Below are 24,907 nucleotides of genomic sequence, written 5' to 3'. Positions count from 1 at the left end.
AGTCCAGGCAAGCAGTGTAACATCCTAAACTCCAGCTAGGGGGCAGTCCTGACCCTTGTTGGCTAGGAGGCTTGGAATGGGCTGGGGTGGCAAAGAGGAAAGAGAGCCCAAGGATGCTACTCTACATTTGCTCTCGATCCAGCCAGAAAATGTCTCCACTGTTTAACGAACAGATGCAAGCAGAGATATTTCTGGCTCAGGCAGGAAAGAGGTCCCTCGAGATAACACCATGGTGTTATTGACTTCACCATCAAGAAACCCTTGATGATGCTTACTCTTCATCAAAGTACACGGAGCATCTTTCAGGAATTTAATCCAAATCGTCATTTCCATTTTGTGCTTCTTTTGCAGATCTCCAGTCAGCGCTGAGTATGATGGTCAGGAAAGGAGCCATTTGACGCGCAGTAACAAAATGCAAACTCCAGGAGGATTTTTATGTTGTATTGTACTTTGTTTCACAATATCTGACTGTCTTATAAAGAGAAAGTTAAACTGATTCGTCAAAAATGCTTGATTTAAACAAAACATTTCTCTTGTTTTCTAGTTAGCAAAGACAAGCCACTGATTAAATATAACGACCCCCAAGGTAATTGTTCTTATGCCCTGAAACAACAAGTAATCACATAGTAGAAACTCGAAATATTTCATCCAGAAAATTTGTAAATATCTGAACTGCACAGAGTTCTTTCTTAATAATGCAAAACATTTTATTTCCTTGATCCTTTATAAGACACTGGTGCCGTTTCTTGTGACTATATTATATCCTTCCTTTCAGAAAGCGTTTCCTATTTTGTACATAATTGTCTGGGAACTGTTCAGCACCTAGTGATCCTCCTTGCCCATGTTACAAAAAAATAAATAAATTCAAAAGCTTGAGCTTATGTGTACCGTCTCCATTGAGAACAGGGAAATGCTTGCCCAGTGGAGAACTGGCATCAGAAAAAATGGCCCAGAAAATGGCTGAAGAGGAGCTCCAGAAAGAGATTCTCTCAGTTCAAAGACTGGGACGTTGTCAATGGAGCCTCTCATTACTTCCAAGGCAGCCCCTGCCACGTCCCCACCAGCAATTGGCTTTTAACAGCCTGCATACCTGGCATAGGAAGAACAAAACGCCTGAAGATGCCAATGAAGTGCATGTGGCATTTGGAGAATAGCTCCTTTATTGGCATTCCTTTTTGTGGCCTGTCTTTATGTCTGCCCAGGATGGGACTATTTGAAGGTGTTGATCTTGCTGAATGGCTTCTTCTGATGTCTTTCCTGCTGCTGCTGGTTCTTTCCTGCTGCTGCTGGTTCATTCCTCCATCATTTGGGCTTCTTACCCACCACCTTGCCAGAATCAAAGGTTTTAAATCTGGCAACCTTGTTTGCTGGAGCACAGGCACTTTTGATCCTGAAAGGTTAAGTGTCTTAAACTGCCTCAGATGTAACCTATAAACATGACTGGCCGCTTTGCCTGCTAAAGACTAAGCAAGTAAGATCTCATCAAGGTACACAGTTTTATTTGAAAGATGTTTGCCCTACTCTTCAGCCAAGAATTATTTCCACAGCAGTGTACAGAGATGGATAACAATTGTAATAAGACAGTCTCTTCCCTCAGGAAAAGAAGTGGGTGTGCTCTGTTACAGAGATTTTATAATACCAACTTGTGAATCTCTTTAAAGAAGGTGCAGTCCCAATTCTGAAGGAACATATTTCAAGTCCCACAACATATTCCAAACATGTTTTTTACTACACAATGCTGATGTGATCAAAACTGAAATGCACATTTGGACGTGCATCTTCTCTTATCAGTTAAAATTACATTTTGTACACTTCTGATTTTAGGTTATGACTATTTCATCATGGGGCAGGATATTGCACAAAAACCTGAAGCTCAGCAGTTTCTCCCTTAATACAATCCTGCTGATGGGACATGAGTTAGAACTGGCTGTTCTTAAACAGGGCACCAAGGATTTGAAAGGTTAATCTGACTGGCTACCCTTTCTAAGAATATGTTCCTGGACAGTCACTCACCTTTTTCAAGCCAGATACATCCCTAAGACAAATAATGACTCCCAAATTCAAAAGAGCCATGGCAAAATTTAATGCTCCCTCTCCCCCCAACAGCCATTTTTGAGAAAATTTCAAGAACAAAGCTTTTGCCCTTATGGGTAGCAGCTTAGAAACCTGGAGCCTTTGTGTTGTGTATGTAAATAGTTATTAACAGGGCAAGCAAGAGATTGCAAACACATTGCAGCTTAGCAAGGTTCAGAGCGGGAAATTAAGGTGCATTCATTGGACGCCACAACCTAGGAGCGGGAAAAGAGACTCCATTGATTGGTTACAGTTCAAAGGCTTTCTCTATAAAAGGGTTGCAACATTTGACAGTTGACAGTTGACTTTGTGTATTCAATAAACTCGTTCATTGTTAAACCACTCTGAGTCCTCGTCAATTAGAACCAAACAACTGGCGACGAAGGCGGGATTGACAGAAGACCAGAGAACCGGCGGAATTGTCGCGAAAGGCGGCAAATTCAGAGCGAGTCACAGTCAACCGAGCGGCCGCGGCAGAATAAGAAAAAAATTCTCCGAATGGCGCAAATCGGGTCATTGAAGGAATTCGACCCAAACTTCCCTGAAGATTGGGAAGAATACATCGGTCAAGTCGAAGGGTTCCTGTTAGTGAACGGAATCACAGACGACCGTAAAAAAGCGGCGGCATTATTGACGATCTGTGGCACACCGGTCTACAGAGTCGCTGTCGGATTGTGTCAACCGCAACCAGTCTCTAGCGTGCCTTATGCCGACCTCCTCGCTAAATTAAAGGTCCACTTTACACCCCGAAGGTCCGAACTCTTTTGGCGGCGCATCTTCGAAAAGAGGAATCAGAGACCGGGAGAGTCCATACAAAAGTTTGTCGCTGCCGTCAGGGAAGCCGCAGTACGATGTAAATACGATAATTTAGAAATAAGAATTCGGGACAGAGTAGTACTGGGCTTGCGTGATGAACAACTACAAAACAGAATAATCGCCAAACCCACCGGCGATTTGCAGGAAGTGCTCGACGAACTTCTAACTTACGAGTCAACCGGGTATCGCGACCCCCCCCCCGCAATAGCATGGCAGCAGCGCCCGAGATCAACCAAGCGGGCTATGTGGACTGCGGGGAGGTGGACCAGCAGTGGGAGGAAGAGATCGCCGAAGTCTCCAGGCGATTTGGAAAGATGGCACCTAGACAACCCAGAAGCGAGGGGCCCGAACCTGGCCGCCGTCAACAACCCGCAACTCCGCAAAGACAACCGACCGGAGCACAACGACCGTGGCGGGACACCGCAACCAGACCGCGTGACAACGACAGCCAGAACCGATGCGGCAGCTGCGGCGGCAACCATCCCCGCGCATCCTGCCGATTCCGTACCGCCAAGTGCAGGGCATGTGGCAAGACCGGCCACATCCAGGCCATCTGCAGAAACCGCGCTCGCGACAACCGTCTGAACGAAGTCGATGTGTGGCCTGAGGGTAAGGTAACCCCTATTGCTAGTGGCAAGGAGACCCCTAAAAACCGGGTTAAAATTCCAAATCTAGGGGAGGTGGCGCGAGTCAATAGGAGAAGGCTGGGAAGTGGTCACAATTTTCTGGATGGAAAATTAAAAATCACAGTCCTTCTGCAAGGGGTCCCTTGCAGAATGGAAATTGACTCAGGGGCTTCAGTGTCGATAATTTCCACTGAAACCCTTGAGAGAATTGAACAAAGAAGTGGAAAAAGAATTCCACTTAGTCCAACAAATATTCAATTAATGGACTTTCAAAAAAGTCCAATAAAAGTAAAAGGAAAGACCAGCCTTAGTGTAAAATTTAAGGGGTTTAAGGGGGTCTTAGAACTAATAGTAACAGAGGGGAATAGGACTAGCTTAATCGGACTTAATTGGTTCCCTGCCCTAGGAATTTGGATCGGGGGAATAAATTCAGTGATTAAAAATAAGACCCTCGAATCCGTCTGCAATGAATTTGCAGACGTATTCGATGGATCTCTGGGCATGTACAAAGGGCCCCCCATTAACTTCAACCTAGACCCCTCAGTAAAACCAATCAGGCTTAAGGCCCGAAGGGTGCCTTTTGCCTTAAAGGAAAAAATCGAGGCCGAGCTCGACCGGCTTGTAGGCCAAGGAGTATTAGAACCTGTTGAGGGCGGTTTGTGGGAAACGCCGATTGTCACACCCCTCAAACCCAATGGGGATGTGAGAATCTGCGCTGACTACAAAGCCACCCTCAACATTGGAATGAAAAAGCATGCTTACCCGGTCCCGACGGTGAAGCAGGTCCTCGCCACGATCCAGGACGCCGCCATCTTCGCCAAGTTAGACTTGGCGCATGCGTACTTACAGTTGACTGTTTCTAAAGAGGCTGCAGAGGCACAGACGATCGTTACCCACAAGGGGGCGTTCCGAGTCCACAGACTGCAATTTGGAATTGCAGCAGCTCCAGGCATCTTCCAAGAAGTGATGGAGAGGACCTTAAAGGGCATACCTGGAGTATGCCCTTACTTTGATGATGTCCTAATAGCTGGAAAGGATGAAGGAATATTAGTAGAGCGGCTGGAACAGGTACTGGGTAGGTTTAGGAAGGCTGGGTTGAAACTAAAGAAGGAAAAATGTAGCATAGGGGTTAAATCCACTGATTTTTTGGGGTTCAGGATTGACAAAAGTGGAATCCACCCTACCCCTGAAAAAATTAAAGCAATCAAAGGGGCCCCAGAACCAAGGAACAAGGCGGAACTACAGGCCTTCCTTGGCTTGGTAAATTTTTACCACACGTTTGTGCCACACAAGGCTGCCATTGCAAACCCTTACACAGACTCTTAGATAAGAAGACCCCTTGGCAGTGGCAGAACAAGCACAAAGTAAGTTTCCAAATTTTAAAAGACATCCTTTCCAGTAATTCAACTGTAACCCACTTTATAGAAAACAAACCAATCTACCTGGCGTGCGATGCTTCGCACAGTAGGGGCTGTGATCAGCCACTTAGACAACCAGGGAATACAAAGACCCATTGCATACTACTCCCGCACACTAACCAAGGCAGAGCGGAACTATGCGCAAATAGACAGGGAGGCATTAGCCATAGTGGCAGGAGTTAAAAAGTTCCACGACTACCTGTATGGTAGGAACTTTACTATACTGACGGACCACAAACCCTTGCTGGGACTGTTTACCACAGATAAACAGACTCCCCAAATTATGTCACCCAGGATGCTGAGATGGTCCATTTTCCTCTCAGCATACTCATTTTCCCTCCAATACAGACCAGGCAAGGACATGGGTCATGCAGACGCTCTTAGCAGATTGCCCCTAAGCACAACAGAGGAGGACCCTGCCCCAGTGGGACAAATAATGTCCCTACAGGACATTCCTGATTTGCCCTTAACTGCAAAAGACATTGCTGAGGCAACCAATAAGGACCTCACCTTAAGGAGAGTAATGACCTGGGTCATGAGCGGTTGGCCTAACGCCAAACCGGATGAAATATACAGTCCATATTTCAGGAGGAAAGATGAACTGTCAGTTCATTTGGGTTGCTTACTCTGGGGAACTCGTGTAGTTATTCCAGGAATCCACAAATCAGCTATTCTACTTGAATTGCATGAGGGACATCCTGGAATAGTAAGGATGAAGGCGTTGGCTAGGAGTCACTTGTGGTGGCCAGGACTGGACAACGACATTGAGGAATGTGTTGCCAATTGCCATCTGTGCCAATGTTCCAGGCCTGAACAACAACATATCCGCACACATAAATGGGAACAAGCTAGGAATCCTTGGTCCAGGATTCATATTGACTTTGCTGGACCCTTCCAAGGGTTAACGTTCCTAGTAGTGGTTGACAGCTACTCTAGATGGCTAGAGGTAGTACCGGTCAGCTCAGTAACTTCAGGCAGAACAATACAGGCATTAAGGGGCCTCTTTGCCACTCACGGGTTGCCGGATTTAATTGTGTCTGATAACGGGCCACAATTCACATCTATTGAATTTCAGGATTTCCTCAAGGCCAACTCGATTAAGCACAAGACTTCAGCACCCTTCCACCCCTCCACCAACGGATTGGCTGAAAGAAATGTGAGGACCACGAAGGACGCTTTAAAAAGAATTATTCGAGGTGATTGGCATCAGAGACTGGCAGAGTTCTTGTTGGCTCAGCACACGACCCCATGTTCTGCTACAGGGAAAAGTCCAGCTGAAATGAGGTGGGGCAGGAGACTATCCACAAAATTGGACAGATTGCACCCTGACAGACTGCAAACAAACATTGAATTTGACATTCCTAACAGAACATTTAAAGTGGGGGATTTGATCTGGGCCAGAAACTATGCCCAAGGGGACAAATGGATTCCAGGGGTGGTGACTGAAATCTTAGGTCCCCTGTCGTACACTATTGAGGGGGAAGGGAACAGGATCTGTAAAAGACACATAGACCAGCTGAGGAAAAGATCCAGTGGTTGTGTGCCAGTTGAGGGGGACCTAAGCATAGTAAGGGGAAACAGTACAGATAACAACAGGCCAGAGAGTGGCGTAGAGGAGGGGCAAAAGGACTCATTCCCTCGCAACCAACAACAACAATTCAGTCAAATTGAATGGGAAATACCCCTGCGAAGTAGGCCAGTGACCACTGAATTACAAACACAAACTAATACACAAGACAGCACATCTGAAGCCAGTAACCCAGAGCCCAGGCCCAGCAGTGACAAGCAGCCAAGCAGTCAACCAGGAAGAGGGGTCCCTAGCAGCCAAAGTAACAGATACCCTTCTAGAATACATAGGCCACCAAAATACCTAAAGGATTTCGTAAAGAAATAACATTAACGGGGGGGGTAAGGGGTGTTGTGTATGTAAATAGTTATTAACAGGGCAAGCAAGAGATTGCAAACACATTGCAGCTTAGCAAAGTTCAGAGCGGGAAATTAAGGTGCATTCATTGGACGCCACAACCTAGGAGCGGGAAAAGAGACTCCATTGATTGGTTACAGTTCAAAGGCTTTCTCTATAAAAGGGTTGCAACATTTGACAGTTGACAGTTGACTTTGTGTATTCAATAAACTCGTTCATTGTTAAACCACTCTGAGTCCTCGTCAATTAGAACCAAACACTTTGTGTGGAGCTTTGACTGTTCTAAAATTTAAAAGAGACATATAGAGCATACGAAAGATGAGTAGAGACAAAAAAACATACTGGCAAGTAGATAATATTTTCTGGAAGGAAGTCAGAAAGACTAAAGCACTAAAAGAACCAGACTTACAAGAGAGGTAAATGCAACAAAAAGAGCTTAATAATGGTAATTGGGACTGGAATTGTGTCACTAAGCGATGTAGTCATAAAGCAGGACAGGTCTGTCACTTGCTGGTTGCCATCATTAAGTGAATCACAAGAGGTGAGGACATCATTGATTGCCATTTGACTTTACCTTTTGGAAACTGGCAGTGCAGGTTGAAAATGGTAACCACATAAATGTGGGATGCTGTCACAATGCAGTTATAACCCTGTCACTGAGTGCCCGGGTTGTGAACTACGGGGATGCTGCAGCCGCCAGAATTTTGAGGACTGATTGTAAATATTTGTTTAGTGCTATCTAATGGTTGCTGATTGAGTGGTTATTAAACAAGGACCACCTGATCTATCTCAGTAGGAAGGAAAAAAAAGGAAAAGAAAAAGGAACATTTGAAAAAAAAAATAATTGGATAATAACAGGTAGCAGAGCTACTCTTTTCCTATTTTGTTTTGTTGTCTTTGTCCTAAAAGAGAGCTGAAATAACAATTGACACAAGTAGGAGGAACAGCTCAAAAGAGATAGTTGAGGAGCAACAAATGACCATGAACAAGTTTAGGTCTCCAGAACAGATTAAATACACCCAGAAAGTTTTGAAACAGATGAAATCTCAAAACTGCTTTCTGGGATCTTTAAGAAATCATTTTAAAAATAGAGTTTTGTTGAATTTTCTAAAGAATATATATAACAACCAAAGAATTTAGAGTTTAAAATTAAAGTTTAGTTCCAAACTGTTTAAATTATATGTTTAAAAGTACTTTAACAAGAGAGTCTAAAAATGAAAAAAAGAATAATGGAAAAAATGGAAAAAATGAATGCAGTGCCAGAGGATTAGAGAAGGGCAAATATTGCTCCTATCTTACCAAAAAAAAAAAAAAAGGACCAAAGAGGGCCAGGGCAACTAAAATCTGATCAGCTTCATACCAACTAGTAGGCTGAACACTTTGTGTTTGTGAACGTTTAGGAAAGAGGCGTTGCTTGGCAGGAACCAGCAAGAGTTTATGAAAAAGTTATGCTAAGTCAACTTTTTATCCTTTTTCACTAGTGGCCACAGTTTAATGGTGCGGAAATAGTACCCCTATATTGTGACAAAACAGTCTACTGGAATTCTAATAGAGGAAGGAGCAAAATGTGAATTAGCCTGTAGTAATATTGGATGGATGCACAGTTGATTAACCAACTGGTTGAACAATTGTAATGCATGATTATACTTCAAGGATTCTATGTCAAGCTGAATGGAAGAGTTGAGAGATGAGTTCTAGGGGCCCTTGAGCACGTCAGCATACTTATAAATAACTTGGGTAAGATACTAGAAAATAAGGGGTTTGAAAATATTGTCATTGAATTTACATACAGTACAAAAATAGGAGGGCTAGCAAATGCTTTAGTGGTCAGCAATCAAGATTCAGGATGATCTTCACAAGCTGGAAAAATGGACCAGAAACCAGCAAGGTGAATTAATTTCAGCAAGGACAACAGCAAAGTCCTATACTAGGGTAGAAGAAATCAAAGGCATTATTGCAGGATTAGGAGGGTGATATTTTAAGTTGTTTCAACAGAGGTTCAAGAGTGTCAAGATCAAGAGAATTCATTATTTCTTTCTATTCTGTCTTGCTCAGATTTCACCTAAAACATGGTGACTAATGCTAGGCACTGCATTTTTAAAAGGTTGTCGACAAACTGGAACATCTTTAGAGGAGAGAACTTAGGAGGATGAAGTTCCTGGAAGGACAAACCTACCAAGAACAGTTGAATGCATTTCGTATGTTTAGCCCAGAGAACCGAAGAACTAGAGAGATGATAGATGTCTTCAAGCGTCTGAAAGACTGTCAAGCCAAAGGTGGGGCAGAATTGATCAGAGTTTCTTCAAACCAATAAGGACAAGAAATTACGGGTTTAAGGAGTAGATTTTAGTCAGACCCCAGAAAAAAAAATCTTAGTGCTGAGAGTTGCTTAATGCTGAGAGTTGCTCAACGTTACTGTTGTGTATTAAGGCTTAAAGAAACACCTAAGCACTTGCATAACAGTCACTACCAGTATGCATTGAACTGTAACCGTTTTGGCGGGAGTCAATTATGGCGGGAGATTTAGGTTCAAGCTGATTGGTTGGCTGTGTACTCAGAAAGGTATATAAAGAGTGCAAGTACCCCCTAACCCTCAGTACAGTTATGGTCACCAAATAAAGAGCTGTTTGGCTGTACTCATCTGCCTGGCATCCTTCCTACTCTTCAGAACCCACAACACAACCGTTACACTGGATTGTCTCAGGAGGAGATGGACTCTCTTTCCCTGAACAGAGGCTGGATACCCATGTGCAGAAGTGAGCCCCTGCATTTGGTAGGGAATTGAGTTAGATGATCCCTTTTTAAAAAAAATAAATTGTTTATTTTATTCAAAACAATAAAACGCAAACTTCAAAAAAGGGGGAAAATATAAAAACAAAACAAAGCTAAAAAAAGACTACACCAAAGAAAAAAGTGCATAAAAATAAAATAAAAAACCCCCAAACTGACGTATAAATACAGTTATATATCTGTTTTCTCTTTTCTTTTTATGCACTTTTTTCTTTGGATTGGAGGATCTCTAAAATCCTTCCGACTCTTATATTTTTGTGGTGTTACGATTTTATGAACGTTTCCTTAAATTCCTACTTTGGTACAAAAGTTATTGTTGAAACTCAGAGACTGAAATTTTTCTCACACTCTCACAGACTTACTACGTGGGGACTCTAAAACAAAATAAATCTCCAATAAAGGCACAAATACATTTGATTGGAATGGGACGTGGTATTTTTTTTTTGTCCACAAGGGGGTGCCAGTACCTAATGTGAGACTCAGAAAGGAGAGGAGAAGGAGTTTGCATGCAAGAAGAGTGAGAGAAAAACCGACTTGCAATATATACATTTTGCAGGGAGATTTCCCGCATTTTTCATTCCCCCTAGACAAAAAGATTCCTCAGGCCCTATCTTGGCAATAGGACAATTGGAGGATTTCTGCATCCGTCTTAGGAAATTTTAGCTGGTGCATAAAATTCAGGAGGCAGGAAAGGTTAAAGATTGATTGATTGTGTGCCATGAAGTCATTTTTGACTCTGAGTAACCACATAGATTAATTTTCTGCATAACAATCTATCCCTAACCTGTTTTTACATGTTTCCCAACGGTGCAGTCATTGCCTCTCTAACTCAGTCCTTTCCTCTTGCTGCTGGCTATCCTCTTCTCTTTCCTTCCACCTTTCCCAGCGTTAGAGAGCCTTTTCCAGCAAGCTGGGCCTTTGGATAAAGTATCCAAGATAGGATAATTTGAGCCTGATCATTTGTGCCCTGAGTGGGAATTCTGGGTTGATTTGTTCAATGAACCATCAATGTGTTTTTCTTGGCTGTCCACAATATGCTCACGAATCTTCTCCAACACCAAAGTTCAAAAACATCAATACTTTTTTTCTATTCTGCTTCTTTAAAGTCCAACTTTCACTTCCATAAACTGTCACAGGGTGTAGGATGGCTTGCGTGATTCTAACCTTTATAGGTATGGACACATTACAGCATTTGAATATCTTTTCCAAAGCCTTCATGGCTGCACTGCTAAGTGCTAGTCCGCACTGTATTTCTGCGTTTATTATTGATGGTTATTCTAAAAGGCAAAGCTAGTCACCACTGCAGTACCTTTGTTGCCAATTCTGAGGCTGGTTCTTCTACCTCTTCTCATTAATTAATTAATTGAGGCTAAATGGGCAATTGAATATTTGGGGAAAGCATTCCAGTCTTGTGGTGAATGTCCCACCAAGTGATTTTGGAAAGCTAAGCAACTCCAGCTCATTCTGAGGAGAAATGAAGCTTATGGAGAGATGAAGGGTTGTCTTTTACCAATTCAGGGCACTTACGTGCAATTGCCTAACAACTAGTGAACTGAGATGGCATTTCCTGCACTGGGTCAGGTTAATGGTGTATCCCTGGAATCAAAATACTTTCCTGCCTAACTTTGAATGCCTTTCATCAAGAGTCTGCTGCTTTGAGGATTTGAGGAAGGAATAATAATAATAATAATAATAATAATAATAATAATAATAATAATAATAATAATAATAATAATATTGGAAGGGACCTTGGAGGCCATCTAGTCCAACCCCCTGCTCAGGCAGGAAACCCTATACCATTTCAGAAAAATGGCTGTCCAGTCTCTTCTTAAAATCTTCCAGTATTGGAGCATTCACAACTTCTGGAGGCAGGTGGTTCTAACTGTCAGGAAATCTCTCCTTAGTTCTAGGCTGCTTCTCTCCTGGGTTAGTTTCCATTCATTGCTTCTTGTCCTGCCTTCAGGGGCTTTGGAGAATAGCTTGACTCCCTCTTCTTTATGGAAGCCTCTGAGATATTGGAATACTGCTATCATGTCCCCCCTCGCCCTTCTCTTCATTAAACTAGACATACCCAATTCCAGCAACCGTTCCTTGTATGTTGCTAAGCAGCATCATGATACAAGCCCTTTTTTAAAAAAAAATCACATCCTATTGTGACATATATTGCAACAGATATGAAATTGTAGATTATCCTTATCATTTTGGGGGGTGGGGTTGGCGAACATCCTGGCAGAAGCATTAAACAATAGTGTTTATGATTTGCTTAGGCTAGTATTTGGTCACAATTGTTTTATATAAAATATTAAAACCATGGGATCATTTCAAGAACAATCTCTGTTTTACAGACATTCATAATCTCTGCAAAGTTGGAATCTTTTACTTCTCCAAGCCATTTTTTCTGTCAGTCGAAGATTTCTGTGCACATCAGAAAGGGCCACAGGAGTGGGATGGCCTGCTCATATGTTAGACTCATAAGCTGTGTTTACATGGGATGCTTAGCAGTTGAGTTAGAGACCTAGCAACAGCCTTTACACAATCTGTCTGGTTTGATTTGGGTAAGTACTTTTGTGTTGAGCATATTATGCAATTCCAGGCCATGTGGTTTGTTAATTTGCCACAGCATGCACAAAGCACTTCTTTCCAATGGTTAAAGCAACAGCATCTTTCTTCTGGATTATATGGCTATTTTGGAAACTGTCATAACTCTGTAAGCATGTTCGGGAATGACCACTTCAGTCCACTGGGGGAAAAATGAAATAAAGTGGCAGTGTACAGACACAGATACAAAAGCAGAAGCAGTGCTAGGATCAGCTTCCAAAGCAGGTGAGCCTGCTTTAATAATTTGAACTTCCTCATTCCAAAGCACCTCCTCTGAAGGATTTGCAGTGTCATGGAAAAGGCAGTGATTACTATAATATAAACCAAAAGAATGAAGATCTGGAACAAAGTTTCTTTATCAAAATACAGTGACCAATAGGCTCCCAGCCTATCTAACCAAGAGAGACCCTACAAGAGATTGATGAAGCATTATATAGGACATCAAAAAGATTGGTCAATAGTTATAAATAATTCATTACAGGTAGTCCTCATTTAGCAACCACAATTGGAATTGGCAACTTAGTGGCTAAGTAAAGCAGGCGTTAAGTGAAACCGTAAATTGTGCTTATGGTCTTATTTCATCTTTCCTTTGCTGCATAGGCCTGCAAAAGTTGTTAAGTGTGAGGATTGGACACGAAATTACTTTTCTATCACTGTCATAACTATGAATGGTTGCTAAATGAGGCAGTCACTAAATGAAGATTAGACCAAGGTAAATGTATTCTGCAAACCGAGCCATGAATTGATTCTCCATGGATTTAGGTGTTATCCTCCCAGGCCACCAGTATTATCCTTTCTCAATCTGATGTCCTCCAATTGTGTTCGATTTTGCCATTATCATTTTCAACCAGTATACCCAACATACTGGATGGGACTATATGCCTGGTAGTCCTAATTAACTGCAAGTCAAGTACTCGAGTAGAGAAAAAAAATTCTTTTGCTCTGCCTTTGCTTTGTTATGGAAACATCTCTTTGGGAGGGGACCATAACCAGAAGCTTCTATATAGAGAACATGCACTGGAGACAAATTCCTTGGTCACTTGGCCAATAAAGCTATTCTATTCTATTCTATTCTATTCTATTCTATTCTATTCTATTCTATTCTATTCTATTCTATTCTATTCTATTCTATTCTATTCTGTTCTGTTCTGTTCTGTTCTGTTCTGTTCTGTTCTGTTCTTTTCTGTTCTGTTCTTATATAGCTCTCTTTATAATGCAGTATTTGTAAAATCAAAGTCAAACACATAAAAAACTCCACTCCACTCCACTCCATTCCACTCCACTCCACTCCACCCCACTCCTCCACTCCACTCCACTCCATTCCATTCATTCTACTCCATTCCATTCCATATTCCTTGTTTGAGAAACACACAATGGACCTTTCAAGACAGCCATCTGTAGAAAGATGCATGGAATAGTCTGACTGGTGCCTCCAAGCATGGTTAATATCAGATCCTCAGCAATGAGTGGGGTAAGGGATCTTCTCCACAAGGTTCTGTGCAAAATTTGTAACAATGGCTGGAGGATTCAAAGTTTGTAATTGTATTGTTTGATTAAGAAAAAAAATGCAGACATCACAACACTCTTCCACACTGACTCATGGGATTCCGATAGCCCTGCACCTAAATGTTTTAGAGGAAAACTAAAAATGTATCATGTAACTTTTGAATGTCGATATCATTAATATATTGGAATCATAATCACAGATGCTATCCGAGGGCTAATAATGTGATTTTTATCATTTTCATCTTTAATATGTCTATCGTAACTTTATTAAATAATTGGGGGGATTATACATGCAATAGAGGAAATTACATTTCCCTGGGTCACAGGGCTCCCCCTTACTTATTCCATACCTTTGCAAAATGATCTGTAATCTAATCTAACAAAGAGAAGAACTGGGGTGACACGATAGCAGTGTTCCAGTATCTCAGGGGTTGCCACAAAGAAGAGGCAGTCAAGCTATTCTCCAAAGCACCTGAAGGCAAGACAAGAAGCAACAGATAGAAATTTATCAAAGAGAGAAGCAACCTAACTAGGAACTAAGGAAAAAATTCCTGACAGTGAGAACAATTAATCAGTACGCTGATGATACCCAACTTTTTATTTCGACCTCAAACCACCCCAGTGATGCCCTCGACGTGATGTCCCATTGCCTGGAAGCGGTTCGGGTCTGGATGGGGAGGAACAGACTTCAACTCAACCCCGACAAGACTGAGTGGCTGTGCATACCGGCATCCCGGGATATTCAGAATATCCCATCTCTTTCTATGGGGGGTGAGCTATTACCCCCCGTAGATAGGGCTCGCAACTTGGGAGTCCTCCTAGATTCACGGCTTACTTTGGAAGATCACATAGTGGCCGTGACTAGGGGGGCCTTCGCCCAGGTTCGCCTGGTGCGCCAGTTGCGGCCCTATCTAGACAGGGATGCCCTGCGTACGGTCACTCATGCGCTCGTGACCTCTTGTTTAGACTACTGCAATGCTCTCTACATGGGGCTGCCCTTGAAGACCACTCGGAGGCTCCAACTGGTACAGAATGCAGCCGCGAGAGTTGTGTTGGGAGTCTCCCGATACTCCCATGTTACACTTCTGCTCCGTGAGCTGCATTGGCTCCCAGTTGTCTTCCAAGTGAGATTCAAGGTACTGGTAATGGTGTTCAAGGCCCTACATGGCATGGGTCCGGAGTACCTCAGGGATCACCTGCTGCCGGCATCAACTTCCCTCTGCCCTGTGCGTTCCCACAGAGAGGGCCTCCTCAGGGTGCCACCGGTCAGAGAATGTCGAATGGTGGCCCCCAGGGGGAGGTCCTTCTCTGTGGGCGCCCCGGATTTATGGAATCAGTTGCCGGTCGAGCTCCGGATGGCGCCTGACCTTCGCTCCTTCCAACGCAATCTGAAGACGCACTTATTCGAACAGGCCGGCCTGGCCTGATGGGGGGATGGGTTTGGGATTTTATTGTTGTTTTTTAATATATGTATTTACTGTTTTAGTTTGGGCATTGTATTTAATTCTTTTTTAACTTTTGTATTTTTGTATTTTTGTTTATTTGCCCTGTTCACCGCCCTGAGTCCTTCGGGAGAAGGGCGGTATATAAATAAAATTATTATTATTATTATTATTATTATTATTATTATTATTATTATTATTATTATTATTATTATTATTATTATTATTATTATTTATTATTATTATTATTATTATTATTATTATTATTATTATTATTATTATTATTATTATTATTATTATTATTATTATTGCCTGCAGAAGTTGTGGGTGCTCCATCACTGGAGGTTTTTAAGAAGACATTGGACAGCCTTTTAACACTAGCACTAGCACTTAGACTTATATACTGCTTCACCATGCTTTACAGCCCTCTCTAAGTGGTTTACAGAGTCAGCCTATTGCCCCCAACAATCGGGGTCCTCATTTTACCGACCTTGGAAGGATGGAAGGCTGAGTCAACCTTGAACCAGGCAAAATCGAACTGCTGGCTGTGGGCAGAATTAATGTGCAATACTGCATTCTAACCCGTGAGCCACCATGGTTCATTTGCCCAGAACACTATAAGGTCTCCTGCTCAAGCTGGGGGTTGGACTAGAAGACCTCCAAGGTCTTTCCCAACTCTGTTATTTTGAAATACGGCATATCTAGAAACAAATAAAAACCTAGGGCTAGCAGGTCTGGCCGACAAAAATTCTAGATGATCACCAAAAGGAAGCCTAGATTTTGAAATTTGTTCTGTTGTTTAGCACTCACCTGGACTTTTGCAGCATGGACATGGCAGGTCTAGGGGATACCAAAGTTGTTCTAAAACTCTCCAAATGTGATCTAGCTAATCAATTCTAGTTGGCTGTAGCTGTGACTGCTGCGACTACAAGAACCAGTTATAAATATCCTTGTCCCAAGCCCTCATAAACTTTAAGCAGTCACTGAATGAGGGGGTCATTAAATGAGGACTACCTGTATTGCACTCTTTATGGGAAGCACTGCCATGAACAACTTACAGTGACCAAATGTAGGGAAATTCCAAAGGTGCAAAGTACCTAATCAGAAAAAGCAGAAGGATCTAGATAGATTAGGTAACGCAGGAAAGAAAATCAAGGAGCTATTTTCCACAACAATGAATATAAGAATAATAGTTTTAAAAATGTTAGAATGGAGAATACAGTTAACAAGCATTGATTTGATCTTTAGCAAAATATAGATATGTTTACACCCAGTATGCTAACATGTGATTTACAGTGTATTGAAAATATTGCAATTAGCCAAGCGCCATGCAACCTATGAAGCAACAAGTAAGGCACAATTATGGCATAGTGAGCTGTGTGCATCGAACCATTAAAAACAAATCAGAGGTAGAGTAAGTTGCCTAACAAGGTGGTGATTATTATTATTAGTATTACTTTTTTCTTTATAATTAAACTGGTCAAACATCTATTAGATACTAGAAAAAATATCAAATATTTCATGATTTTTCGGATGAGAAAGGAAAAATGGTTCACTTCCAAGTTGTTACTGTAGAATGCTATTGCTGGGGAGTTGCATTCTTCTCCCAACAAAGTGCAATGTTGAATTTCAAAGGAAAATGTGATCTCCTTACTTGCCCCAGGGCAGTTTATTATACAGTCAGCAGAATCAAGCGGAAAAAGAGGGAGGCTGTCTGTTTGAATGCTCGCCTTTAAAAAAAAAAAAGCCCTTATTTATCCAATGGAGGGGGGAAAAAACATGATAGGAAGAAAAAAAACTGAACTTCTTTTCCTCTAATCTATGTTCAAAATCATATGAATTAATATCTGATTTCAACATAAAATTGGAAAAGCCCAGCATACAATCTCATTTCATTCATTCATTCATTCATTCAATTTAACAATCACTACATTACTATGATTTTTGGAAGAAGTTACACGTGGATACTTATTTGTCACCTTCAGTGGTGTGCATACAGGTGTAAGCCTTCTTTCCTCAAAGTCTTTCAGAACAGGTTTGTCTGGAGAAAAAGCTCCTAGTTCATGATTCTACGGACAGGCAGTGACAGCCTTTCATTCAGTCCTTTGGGGGAGTCTGTAATTAATGTGCTGGAGCTTTAAGGCCAATTCTTTTTCACGTCATAACAAATGGCAAAAGCACCTCTTGACTTGAGCGGCTCAGGGTGCGTTATCACTTGAACATGCTCTGTGCTGCTGTTGAAGCCAGTTTCATTGACTGATGCTCGTTGATATTACATTGTGCTGAGTTACTACGGCAATCCCGAGAATTGTATTGCATTTGATTGTATTGCATCCCATTGTCTGGCATTGTCTTCCAGTGTGCTGAGTTGCAGGGTGTTGCAATCTATCAAGTTCCCCCTATGCACTGACAAGAGCATCTTTAATAATCTTTATGGCCTTTCTGCTGCACTGTTAGGTGGCATACAATCCACATTTTGGGCTGCCTGCTCATCTTCCAGAGGTCCTTTGTTTAAGCCATGTTTAAGTCAACGGATCATTTCCACTTTGGCGGTGGTGGGGGCAATTAGTGTATCTTTGTTCACTGGACCCTGGGATCATTTTATATGTATATTTGAAAAATATACTTGAATGTTTCACATGCCTACACATCTAACAATTTAAAGTGTGGATAAAAATGATGTTTCTAAAATTGTCCTTGTTAGTTGAGTTAATATACTGGCTTTTGAATGGAAAGGCCCAATTCAAGTCCTCCCTCCCAGCCATGGGACGTAACTGGCTTAGCTGAACTGGTTATTCATTTTCAGCCTAACCAATCCCTCAGGGTTGTTATTGTGAGGGAAAAAATAGATTATATATCAGTTGCTCTGAGTTCCTAAAGTATAAGACATGATAGAAATCAAGCAAACAAGCCACCAACCAACCAGCCAACCAATTATAATTTGTGGCAGATCCATGCTGAAATATTCCTTAGTGACAATCTTGGACTGGTTGCTCTGACTTACCTTGTTGGGATTTCAAAGAGTCATTAAAAATAGGCGCCCTGAGTAAACCAGGGACCTAACATTCTTACTTTATTTATTATTTATCTCTCGCATTTTGGAGTGAAAGTGCCACCAAATTTAAGTGGCATGATCCTGGAGAAATTCATGTGCTACAAAAAAAAGAGAGACTGGGGGCTTCATTGTGACTTGCAGCTCCCCGCTATTTAGAGAGAGTGTTAACATTTAATTTTTCTCCAAACAATTGTTTTGAGATGTCTATCCTACATATTCTCCAGTAGCTTCTTTTCTTCATTCCACATTCCAAGTACAATTTTGCTGTCTTGTCATTTGGATAAAAATGTTGGCTTATAAAGTGCTTCGTTTGCCTGTCTGTCTGACTGTCTCTTGCTCCTTTCACCCCCTTTGAAGGTATCAAACTACTGGAATCAAAGAGGCATTTCAGTGACTCAGGCGTTTCCCATTGCCCTATTCCAGCATCCTCTACGCTTAACGCTGAGAGCTTTTCACGTCCTATTTGGAACTGATAGGAAGCCCTTTCATTGTTTCGCTACATGGATATTAACACTGATGAAGGAAATGCTCCATCTGATAAGAGGACCGTTGAAAAGAGCACCACTTCTAAATAAGCAAGTTCAGAGACAGAGGATTCCTGCTGGAATCTCACCAGCGTAACTACAGTGGTCTGCAAAAGGTTCTCCACCTGGTTCTGCCATGTTGAATCCATAACGTTTTATGTCCTTCCTATGTTCCAGTAACAGTGAGCGCCTGTTACTCGTCCCAGCTTCTGCCAACCTAGCAGTTCAAAAGCACGTAAAAATGCAAGTTGAAAAATAGGGACCACTACGGTGGGAAGGTAACAATGTTCCGTGCGCCTTTGGCGTCTAGTCATGCCGGCCACATGACCATGGAGACGTCCTCGGACAAGCGCTGGCTCTTCGGCTTTGAAACGGAGATGAGCACCGGCCCCTAGAGTCGGAAACGACTAGCATGCATGTGCGGGAGAACCTTTACCTTTACCTTTATGTTCCAGTCTAAATGAAGGAAGGTGGTTCTGTGCTCAGGCTGTAGATCTGAGCATTCTGCCTTTTACGATGATATGAGCCTTATGAGATGATCCACAAAGTTCTGTACGTTCCTGTCTCCCTCTACTATCATGCTAGCCATATGGAGCCATGAGCATCTCTACCTAGCATTAGAGTGCAACATGGAGCTAGATTACTCAACCTAGCTCCATACTGTTTGTACACTGACTGTTCAACAGTTCTTCCAATGGTTCTTTGCATGGAAATAATAGGATTGAACTTTCTAAGCACAAAACACTCTGTGATCAACACCCAATTCCATAGTAGCAAAAAAAAAACAGTTTGCCCAGAATAGAGTCCCCATAGGACAGTGCTTTTTTAAAAAAAATCTGTGCTTGTAGATCAATGGCGGGATTAGAAAGATGACACATGTTAAATGTGAGGCCTTCTCTGGAAGGCATGCAGATGCATTTTCCACAGCTCAAGTATTGTCACAATTTACTACTACTGTGGTATGTTCCTAGTGCTGTTTTTTGTCTAATGAAACTCCAAATGACCAGAAATACTGAGCCAAACCTTGGTTGTAAGCCTCATTTTGAGATCTTTGGAAGGAACGAGGGTCTTTCCTCTTGAGCCCCCCCCCCCAAGTTGTAGAATCTGCTTCCTTCCCCCTCTTAAAATGTTCACCAACACTTATTATTTTGAAACACCAGATGAAAGCTGTAGTCCCAGCTTTTGACAGGATACAAATGTGAATCTATTAGGGACCACTGTCATTTCAGATGCTGCTGGTTTAATGGATGCTACTTACCAAGTTGCTGCCTCCAGAGGCTTCCACTGTTTGTATTTTATAAATATATTGGATTTAAGCACCACTGCAGCACATTGGATAAATATAGTGCTTACAAATATACATAGATGCTCTCGCTAGTAATGGAAAGTGTGTTTCCAAGACAATATCTCAAGCAGTGTGATCACATCTGGACCCACCTAATAGGAAAGATGATTGAACTCCTTGACTTCAGGAGTCAAAAATGTCAATTGCATGGCAATGCAAATTTTAGTATATTTTAAAACATGGAAAATTGTGCGCTCATTCTCCTCTACTATTAGAAGTCACTTGAGGGAACTCTTAGGAGTGATTTTGTTCTGTAGTACCAGAATGGGGACAAGGGGCAAGGTGGGGGAGTATTTTGTTCCCCCAAACAAACATCTGAAATCTGATGAGAGTCAGAATCAGTCATCAAGGACAGAGGTCAAAATCATTCACTGAATCAGTAAATTACAAAGGCCCAGGCATGCGGTGTTGGGGAAAGGGGATCTGGTACAACTGAAGAACTAGTGTAATTTAAGGATTTCTGGTTTGACAAGTTGAAGAATAAACATGAGTCTTTGTCTCAGACAACCCGGACTTTCTTCGTTTACGGTATATACATTTTTGCAGCAACTGCAGCATTCTCTATATAAGCAAGTAGTTTTCATATGGAGGCATCCCAATTTATCAGCCATTTTTCATCAATGATTGCAAAGCTTCTGGAAATCTTTAATGAACCTTGCTCGGAAGAGAGGCGATGTGGAGGAAAATATGATAGGAACAATGAGAGGGAATGGCCATCTCTGTGATCTTTGGAGATTTAGAAACATCTCCCTGCCTTTTATGTTCCTAAAAATTATTGATGTGATAGTTTATCCAGAAATTTCTCTTGAATTTACCAGATTTTTTTAAAAAAAACTTTACAAAGAACTTAGTCACCTGTCAATATCACATGTGCCTAGGGAGTCAAATCTTTGATGCAGGAAATGCTATACAGTATAGGAGCCTTCTCTAGCTTAAAGCCCTTGGAATACTTTAGGGATGTAACTATTATCAGAATTTCACATCAGCACTGCTAATGTGTTGCTGGCTGGAAATCCTGGCAGTTGTCATCCCAACACAGTGGATGAAAAAGCCTACTATACGGTGGGTGGAATCTATGGAAGCTTTGGTCATTTGGAAAGGTACTGCAAATACTATAATTGATGCAAATACTATAATTGAAAATAAGTGATGCAAATACTACAAGTGTTGCAGAATACTATAATTGAAAATAATATAGTCAGTGATACTAGGGGGTGTAGAACAAGTGTCCTTCTGCAAAGCAAGACTTTGTATTAAAAAAGAAGATGTAAAAGCAAAGGCCCAGGTGAAAGTTTTAGCTTGGTTTTCTTAAGCAAAACTTATCCTTCCTGTGGAAGATGTTGCAGAGGGACAGTTATCTTTTCCACAAAGCCAAGTGGTCCTCCAGATTTTTGCAGCCCATATCTGGTAACCCTAATGTTGCCCTACAACTCCCAAAAGGCACGCTAACTAGGATCTGTATCTGAATCCAATCCTTCTGGGGGTAACCAGCTTTGGGAAAGCTATTCTGGCTACCCATCCCTGATTTTTGCATATTAGTCATTCGTTCCAGAATCCTTACAAGCTTTTCAGAGCTTGTAAATGATCGCATAACAGTCTCCACCCCAAATTTCTCTGGTTTGTGACCAGAGGTTTGCTGACAGTCCTGAAAGCCATTTCCTTTTTTTACCACTTTAATTAATCAATTAGCTGTCCACAAAAAACTTGGAGATGTTGCCATGGCACCCTAACACTGCAGTTGCTACCAGATGCCTTCAGATCTGGAGAGATGGATTTGCCACTCTCCCTACTGCAGATAAGAAGGAGATGAGGGAGAGGCTGAGGTTGACGGAAAGGGCAGGAAAAGGCAGCTGTGGGTGGTGGCTAATGTTCTCCTATCCATCATAATAGCTTCAACCTCTGGTGTTAATTTCCACTTTCCATGACCATTCACCATCCTTTTGCATCATGAAACTGGGAAAAGTTTCAGGGATCTTGTGCTGAAAATAGAATATTAACCCTCTCTTCCCCCTTTCAGAGTACATATGTTGCCTGGGGTGCTTTCTTTAAAATATTCCCTTAGAGCAGAGGGTCTTCAAACGTAGTCCTTTAATGACTTGTGGACTTCAGCATGCCTGGTTGAGGAATTCTGGGAGTTAAAGTCCACAAGTCATAAAAGCGCCAACTTTGAAGACCCCTGCCTTAGAGACTGATGTTGTTTGAGAGAAATTACCTGCTCCTTCCTACTCAGGTAAAGGTCATATCTACGTATTAATTCTTATCTCCTGTTGGACATAATGGCATGTTAGTTTCTACTTTCACTTGTATGCAGTATAGCAGGGGTCTTCAAACTTGGCCCTTTTATGACTTGTAGACTTCAACTCCCAGAATTCCTCAGCCATTCATTTTAGATGTACACAAAGCTTGAATGACTCATTTTTTAAATAGTTATTTGAAACGGTTGAAATAGCCTTTTTCAAGCCTGAAACATTTCAACTTGCACACTGTAGGACAAGAAGAGCATGCATGAAAAATGAAGAGCAGGTACAAACCAGTAAGATACGGTAATCTGAAATTCCCCACAGTGAAATAGTGCCTGTGGTTAACACCATATCATAGATTTTTGTGCACTCTTTGGTGTGTGCAAAATTCAAAACAATAATTCTGAACTCAAAATGACTTTCCTGATCTTATTTTGAACATTGCAGAAATGTGTTGTGTAGCTTCGTGTTGAGTTCAAACAGGTGTCTTGAGAGCCAAACAGGCCGCTTTGACTTCAGAAATGGTCAGAACAGCCCTGAAATATTGCTAGTAGGTAGAAACAGTTACTTTGAACTTAGAACGGAATAATTTGGAGTTAAGTGGAACATGTCAGTCTAAAAAATGAATTTTCTGCATACCGATACAGGTAGTCCTTGACGTAGGACCACAATTGAGCCCCAAATTTCTGTTGCTAAGTGAAACATTTGTTAAGTGAGTTTTGCTCCATTTTACGCCCTTTCTTGCCACAATTGTTAAGTGAACCACTGCAGTTGTTAAGTTAGTACTCTGGTTGTTAAGTAAATCTGGCTTCCCCATTGACTTAGCTTGTCAGAAATCCCCAAAGGGGATCACATGACCCCAGGACACTGCAACCGTCGTAAATATGAGTCAGGTGTCAAGTATCTGAATTTTGATCCCCTGACCAAGGAGATGCTGCAATGGTTGTAAGTGTGAAAAAGGGTCATAAGTCTCTTTTTTCAGTGCCGCTGTAACTTCCAACAGTCACTAAATGAACTGTTGTAAGTTGAGGACTACCTGTATTGATTAGATGAGTGTAGGAGCGGTAGAGTTTTTAGTCCCTAGGAATTGTCCTGTCTCAAAGTATTATAGTGCCCCAGAAGATTAAATACCATTTCAAGTTATAATTGTGACTCTGAATATTATTGAGTGCCTTTTCAACTGCCTGTAATATACCTAAATTAGCTATGAATATTGGCAGACCAATGATGGCCATTACACAGAAGCATTAGGAGTTCATGGCATCAAAGGTGTGCCAAGCCAATTCTGTTAACTCCATGGGAATAGGGCAAGTCATCATAAGGCATAGTGTAAAGCAGGACCTCTTATCTGTTAAGGAAACAAGAAGAAGCAATTGTCACACCGTTGCAGCACAATTCTTCAACTCCATGAGAATCTGTGGTACAAATAATAGAGATGTGAGTCACATTCTGCCAGACTCATTCTGCTATTTAGGGGCTGCAAGATCTTTATGTAAGATCCCTAGGTACACAAAGCTTTGTGCTCTCATTTCACCCCTGCCCCCAACTCCAGCTAGCAATTACCATCTGGTACTTAGAGTTTCCTTTTCACCAGCTTTTCCCATTGTTCTGGAATCAGAGGTCAACCCTCTGTCTCAAGGTCACTCTGCCTCAGCCATTGGAAGGCAGTTGTTTCTCCTAGGAGTGGCTGGCAGAGAACAAGAAACCTCTTACTCTGATATTTATGGAACTAACTTAGACCACGGATCCTGCAAACTCAGAGATTATTTTTCCCATGAGAGAAACATTCACAGCACTTGAGACAGGAATCAGGAAATATGAATTTCAGCTGAAAACCTGAGCTGTTTGAATATGTTAGAGTAAGCAGGTTTTTAGGGGTTTTGAACCATGTGCCAAAGACTGCCCTTCCAAAATGCAATAGTGGAGTCCAGGAAAAATACCCAAATCTTATCTAATTTCATTACAATTTAAAAATTAGTATGATTATTCTCTTCTTGTACATTTAATACTCTCCAAATTGTTATTTTTTTTTTGGTAAATAATTTTGGAGGTCACTGAAACGTGCATCCAAGTATTTCATCCTTCTGAATTTCTATCTCTACAACAAACTATAAGTAACAGGTTCTTGTTATGGGGATAAAATTAGGGGCAAGATCTTCACATTCAGCATCTTGAACTGTTGGATAAAAAAAGGCATATAAATACAGCTTAAAAAATAAATAACACCAACCTCACTTTTTTATTTAGCAAGAAACTTTATTAGCAAGAAATTTTGAAAGCAACAGCTTTCAGTCCTTTCGGCGCCATATCAGAAGTATGGCAAAGAAGACAGACACACATCTCTGAAATATCACTATATACAAATGAAACCATGACTAAGTATGGTCTCAGGTCCCTTGGTAGACCTTTCCTTCTGAAGGTAGACATAGAACCGCTCACACTTGTCTTGCTTTGAAGGTGCTCCAAGAGATTGCTACTGCAACTCAAGATACATAATAACATTTTGAGCTCAGGCTATTTATTATTTATTTATTTATTTAATTTATATAC

At 41.5% G+C, this 24,907-nt stretch overlaps 1 long non-coding RNA gene across 1 annotated transcript in view; it reads left to right on the top strand.

Moving 5' to 3' along the window:
• Positions 1-7,615: 7,615 nt before the first annotated feature.
• Positions 7,616-24,907, top strand: part of LOC310635416 — a 790,193-nt gene continuing 772,901 nt past the window's right edge. The window contains exon 1 of the long non-coding RNA XR_014491403.1: positions 7,616-8,290. This is a non-coding gene — a long non-coding RNA (uncharacterized lncRNA). The remainder of the gene's footprint in view (positions 8,291-24,907) is intronic.

Source organism: Vipera ursinii, assembly GCF_947247035.1.
Source record: "Vipera ursinii genome assembly, chromosome: 2".
NCBI classification, from domain to species: domain Eukaryota; kingdom Metazoa; phylum Chordata; class Lepidosauria; order Squamata; family Viperidae; genus Vipera; species Vipera ursinii.
The sequence above is the reverse complement of the archived record's forward strand: the minus strand, read 5'-3'. Positions and strand labels throughout refer to the sequence as shown.